The 6288-nt window shown below is 41.4% G+C and overlaps 1 non-coding gene across 1 annotated transcript; it reads right to left on the bottom strand.

Annotated features, from left to right (window-relative positions):
* Positions 1-3459: 3459 nt before the first annotated feature.
* Positions 3460-3563, bottom strand: LOC119467358. Its single transcript, XR_005195904.1, has one exon. It is a non-coding gene; the product is annotated as a small nucleolar RNA U13 (small nucleolar RNA).
* Positions 3564-6288: the final 2725 nt, after the last annotated feature.

The raw sequence follows: 6288 nt of genomic DNA on the forward strand, positions 1-6288 counted from the left end.
AAAAAAAAAAAAAAAAAAGAATGTGAAAAGGGTAGTGAGTGCTGGACTAGAGAGGCTCATCACCTGATGCCTTAGGAGAAAATGATGATAGGAGTGACCCTCAGGAGGTGGACATCTCCACAAAAGCACTGACAGCATGAACCTAAGTTATTTTGCTATGGCTCTCCTTGACAGTGCACAGAGATGGCATATCCTAGTGGCTTCCAGCAGGATTAAGTGACCAGCAGTGATGTTAGACCCCCAGCTACATTAACAACATGAAAACATTGTAGAGAAAAATTCCAAAGTAGTCCAGACACGATGGCTCACACCTGTAATCCCACACTTTGGGAGGCTGAGGTGAGTGGATCACTTGAGGTCAGGAATTCACAACCAGCTTGGCTGATATGGTGAAACCCCATCTTTACTAAAAATACAAAAAAATTGGGCCAGGCGCAGTGGCTCACATCTGTAATCCCAGCACTTTGGGAGGCCAAGACGGGCTGATCATGAGATCAGGAGTTAGAGACCAGCCTGGCCAAATGGTGAAACCCCATCTCTAATAAAAACACAAAAATTAGACAGGCATGGTGGCAGACACCTGTAATCCCAGCTACTCAGGAGGCTGAGGCAGGAGAATTGCTAGAACCCAGGAGGCGGAGGTTGCAGTGAGCCGAGATCGTGCCATTGCACTCTAGCCTGGGCGACAGAGTAAGACTCTGTCTGAAATAAATAAATAAATAAATAAGTAAACCCCAAAGTAGGACTTCTGTTAATCAAATTACAATGACTCAGAGCAATTATAATTCACAGGATTCATGCAAACATCCCCTCATTTGTACTCCAATGCTAGAGAGGTGAAATATACCAGTTTAATATTACAGAAATGCCTGCATCCCCAATGACAGCAGTTGGTGAGATAAATGCAGGCTTTGAGATTGCAAATAATGTTTCAAAGATCATTTAAGACAAAGCGGTAGCCAGGCGTAGTGGCTCAAACCTATAATCCCAGCACTTTGTGAGGCCAAGGTAGGTGGATCACTTGAGCTGAGGAGTTCCAGCCTGAGCAACATGACAAAACCCTATTTGTACAAAAAATACAAAAAAAATTAGCTGGGCATGGGTGCGCCTGAAATCCCAGCTGCTCGAGAGGCTGAGGCTAGAGGATCACCTGAGCCCAGGAAGGTCAAGGCTGCAGTGAACCATGATTGCTCCACTGCACTTCTGCCTGGGTAACAGAGCAAGACTCTGTCTCAAAAAAAAAAAAAAAAAGAAAAGAAAAGAAAAGAAGTTTAGAATATACTAAGTAAAACCACAGGGTAAATTGTTCTTATTGTACACTTTTCATTATGCAAAAAGACATGTAGAAAAGAATAAAAACTACAGTGTCTAAAGACAACCGGTGACTTTTTTCTATCTGCTTTTCTGTCTTTTCTAAATTTTCTCTAAGGGGGATATATTTTGGTAGTTTTTATGTTGACCAGTTAAAAAAATAGCAGTACAATAATAAAGCAAACACTGATAATCTCATGACATATAATTAGCACGTTGTCATATTTACTTCCTTTGTTTCCACTTTTTGCAGTGACCCAAGATTGCACCATTGCTCTCCAGCCTGGGCAACAAAGCAAGACTTTGTCTCAAAAAAAAAAAAAAAATCTTGTCACCCCCAAAACTCCTTCATGGTCAAACCCTGCTCCCACTCTTAATCCCTAGCAACCACTGATCTGTCTCTGTCCCTATAGTTTTGCCTTTTCAGAATATCACATAACGAAATCATATCATATGTAGCCTTTTGAGTCTTTTTTTCACTTAGCGTAATGCATTTGAGATTCATCAAACTCGTGGTACATAACAACTTATTCCTTTTTATTGCCGACGGTATTCCACACTACTTACCAACTGAAAGATACTGGTTTGTTTCTGTTTTTTTTTTTTTTTTTTTTTTTTTTTTTTTCTGAGAGGAAGTCTCACTCTGGCACCGAGGCTGGAGTGCTGGAGTGCTGTGGCACAATTTCAGCTCATCTCTACCTCCTGGGCTCAAACACTTCTCCTGCCTCAGCGTCCTGAATAGCTAGGATTACAGGCATGTGCCACCATGCCCAGTTAATTTGTTTTTGTTTTATTTTTTAGTAGAGACAGGATTTCACTGTGTTGGCCAGGCTGGTCTCAAACTCCTGACCTCGTGATCAACCCACCTTGGCCTCCCAAAGTGCTGGGATTACAGGTGTAAGCCACGCCCTGTTTCCAGTTTTTAGCAATTATAAAGCTGCTATTTTTTTTTTTTTAAGACGGGGTTTCACCATGTTGGTCAGGCTGGTGTTGAACTCCCGACCTCAGGTCTTGAACTCCCGACCTCAGGTGATCTGCCCACCTTGACCTCCAAAGTGCTTGGATTACAGGCGTGAGCCACTGAGCCCAGCCTTAAAGCTGCTGTATACATTTGAGTACAGGTTTCGTGCAAACTAAGTTTCATTTCTTTTGCGTGAGAATCACCTAGGAGACTGCTAGGTCAAATAGTAAGTACTTATTTAAATGGTAAGCATGTGTTTAACTTCATGAGAAATTGCTAACCTGTTTCCCCAGCACCGTAGTATCATTTTGCATTCTCACCAGCGATGTATGACTGTTCCAGTTGCTCCACATTCTTGTCTACAGTTGGTATTATCAGGTCCGGGGTTTTGTTCTTTGAAAAAAAAATTTTTTTAGGCGGGATGCAGTGGCTCACACCTATAATCCCAGCACTTTGGGAGGCCAAGGTGGGCAGATCACCTGAGGTCAGGAGTTTGAGACCAGCCTGGCCAACATGATGAAACCCCATCTCTACTAAAAATACAAAATTAGCCATGGCAGGCGCCTATAATCTCAGCTGCTCTGGAGGCTGAGACAGGAGAATTGTTTGAACACGAGAGGCGGAGGTTGCAGTGAGCCAAGATCACGTCACTTTACTCCAGCCTGGGCTACAAAGCAAGACTCTGTTTCCAAAAAAAAAAGTATATATATATATATGTATTCACATTTTCTTTATCCATTCATCTGGCAATGGACACTTGATTCCATGTCTTGGCTATTGTGAATAGTGCTGCAATGAACATGAGAGTGCAGATATCTCTTCAAAATACTGATTTTCAATTCCTGTGTATTTATACCCAAAAGTGAGATTGTTGGATCATACGAACTGTTGGTTCCATTTTTAGTTTTTCAAGCAAACTCCATGCTGTTTGCCATAATGGCTGCACTAATATACATTCCCACCAACAGCATGAGAGGGGTCCATTTTCTCCACATCCTCACCAACACTTATCTTTTGGCCATTTATATGTCTTCTATTGAGAAATGTCTACTTAGGTCCTTTGCCCATTTTTAAATTGTTTCCTCGCCATTGAGGTCCTTATATATTTTGAACTCCTTATTGGATGTGTGATTTGCAAATATTTTCTCCCATTCTGTAGACTGACTTTCCACTGTTATTTCTTCTCACATCAGATAGGCAATGCGTTGACATCATAACGAGGTTTGAGGGAGGCGCACCTCACACATGAATATGAAATCCCACTCATCATGCTTATGGACTATGAAAAAATCTGTTGTATTTTGTTTGCCATTCTTTTTATTTTTTTGAGACAGTCTCACTCTCTCACCCAGGCTGGAGTGCAGTGGTGCAATCTCAGCTCACTGCCACCTCTGCCTCCTGGGTTCAAGTGATTCTTTTGCCTCAGTCTCCTGAGTAGCTGGAACTATTAGACATGCACCACCACACCCAGCTTATTTTTGTATTTTTAGTAAAGACAGAGTTTCACCATGTTGGCCAGGCTGGTCTCAAACTCCTGACCTCAGGTGATCCACCCGCCTCAGCTTCTCAAAGTGCTGGGATTATAAGTGTGAGCGACCTCGCCCTGCCTGTTTGTCATTCTTTTATTGTCTTCAAGATGTCAGTTCAAATATTTTATTCATTTATATAGTTGTTTTCTTGTTGCTGACTTTTGATAGTTCTTTATATATTTATCCAGGCCAATTGTTAAGGCTTTTCAAATGCACGTGTGTTCGTAATGTATACGTGGTGATGTATTACTTTTACAATGGTAAACAAACAAAAACAAAAAATAAAAAAAACAAAGTCCAAACATCATTTCCATATACAATACAATTTTGGCCTATGGTCTCTTTATCATGCAGTAAAGTTGATACTGCATTGCTCCTTTGTGCATGTTGTGTTTTCCTGATGGTTTTCTGCAAAAGTCATTCTAGTGTGTTTTGGGTTGAGAACATACAGTGAATAATGACTACACTATAAGCTCCATAAGTGTAGAAACTGTGTCTGTTTCTCATTTTAGCTCCAGTGCCTCACACATAATAGACATACAATGTATTTAATGCTAATACACAACTTTTTAGGCAAAACGTTTGTGAAAGCCACACTGAAGCATTCACCATTTATTGAATTGGAACATTTCATTTATTGATTTATTTACTGAGATAGGGTCTTGCTGTCTTGCCCAGGCCGAAGTGCAGGTGTGATCTTGCCTCACTATAGCCATGACCTCCTGGGCCTAGGTGATCCTCCCACCTCAGCCCCTGAGTAACTGGGACTTCAGGCATGCACCACCACCATACCAGCCTAATTTTTAAATTATTGTGGAGGAGGTCTGTGTTGCCCAGCTTGGTCTCAAAACTCCCGGACTCAAGCAATCCTTCCACCTCAGCCTCCCAAAGTAATGGGATCATATGCGTGAGCCACCACAGCTATCTAATAAAATTATTTAAAAAAAAAAACTGTTGGTTCATACCTGTAATCCCTGTTACAGAGTATCCAGGAGACCAGAGAGTCCAATGGGTGAAACAGGAGGATTTTGTTAAGTTGGCCACCAGCTCAGAGGATTAGCATCCCAAGTCTGAGCCCCAGAGAAAGAAAATAGGGTACTTTTATACATCCAGGATGACATAGCAGCTAACAGGTTTACAGAAGTCAGAACAAAGAACAGTTAATTAATTTGCAACATGTCTTGTGATGTATGTTACATTTAAAAATAGCATTTTTGAGAAACACATTGTACATTCTTTGGGTATTATCTTGCCCTGTGACCTTGCGGCTGGTCAGCAAGAAAAACAGGAGTCTTGAGATGCCTGGGAACTTTGCTGAGAATGTGGGCAGAATAGATAAGGTAGGTTTTACAAGGAGTTAGTTAATTTGAAGCAGAGCTTGGGGATAGGTTTTATATTAAACAGCATTCAACACAGCAAAATTTATTATATAGCAACTACAAATTATAAGGTTTTGTTTTTACTATTATTGCTATTCTTTAATTCCCTTCTTCATCCCAGCAATTTGGGAGTCCAAGGCGGGCTGATCACCTGAGGTCCAGAGTTCGAGACCAGCCTGACCAACATGGAGAAACCCTGCCTCTACTAAAAATACAAAACATTAGCTGGGTGTGATGGCACATGTCTGTAATCCCAGCTATTCGGGAGGCTGAGGCAGGAGAATCACTTGAACCCGGGAGGTGGAGGTTGTGGTGAGCTGAGGTCGCACTATTACACTCCAGCCTGGGCAACAAGAGTGAAACTCCGTCTCAAAAACAAAAAAACAAAAATAAAAACAAAACAAAACAAAAAACTGTCATGGTTGGAAGATGCAGACTGAGGCACAATGCAAACTTCACACTTGATATTCTTAGCAAGCTCAAAGATGCCAAAGATAACTTTATCCAAATGCAAATTTTGATGCCAACGGACACCACCACTTCAAAAAACATAACGAACAATTGCTTTTTTGCACTCTCAAGATATCAGTGAGATCCAGGGAGAGGCTACTAGAAAGCCAGTATGGTACAGAAAACACAAATCTGATTTGTGAGACCCTGAGTGACTGCACTGACCTGGGGAATAAGGTTTTAGTTTTGGCTTTCCCACCAGGATGGGCATGTCCCTCAACCTCCCTGGGTTTGCTTCTACATTCCTAGAATGGCAGGTGCAGACTAGATTATCTCTAAGATTCTTTCTCATCCTAATGTTCTATGAGTTTTAATTCTTGCTAGTTCTAATCTTTTGCCAACTTAGTGCACAGGGTTGCTTTTTTTTTTTTTTTTAATTTAGCAGATACGGTGTCTCACTATGTTGCCCAGACTGGTCATAAACTCCTGGCCTCAAGTGATCCTCCAGGGTAACTTTTCTTTAGAAAATAAACCAGCCAGGCATGGTGGCTCATCCCTGTAATTCCAACACTTTGGGAGGCCAAGGTGGGAAGATTGCTTGAGCCCAGGAGTTTGAGACCAGCCTGGACAACATAATGAGATCCTATCTCAAAAAAAA

This window comes from Cebus imitator, unplaced genomic scaffold (assembly GCF_001604975.1).
Source record: "Cebus imitator isolate Cc_AM_T3 unplaced genomic scaffold, Cebus_imitator-1.0 Scaffold281, whole genome shotgun sequence".
In the NCBI taxonomy this organism is placed as follows: domain Eukaryota; kingdom Metazoa; phylum Chordata; class Mammalia; order Primates; family Cebidae; genus Cebus; species Cebus imitator.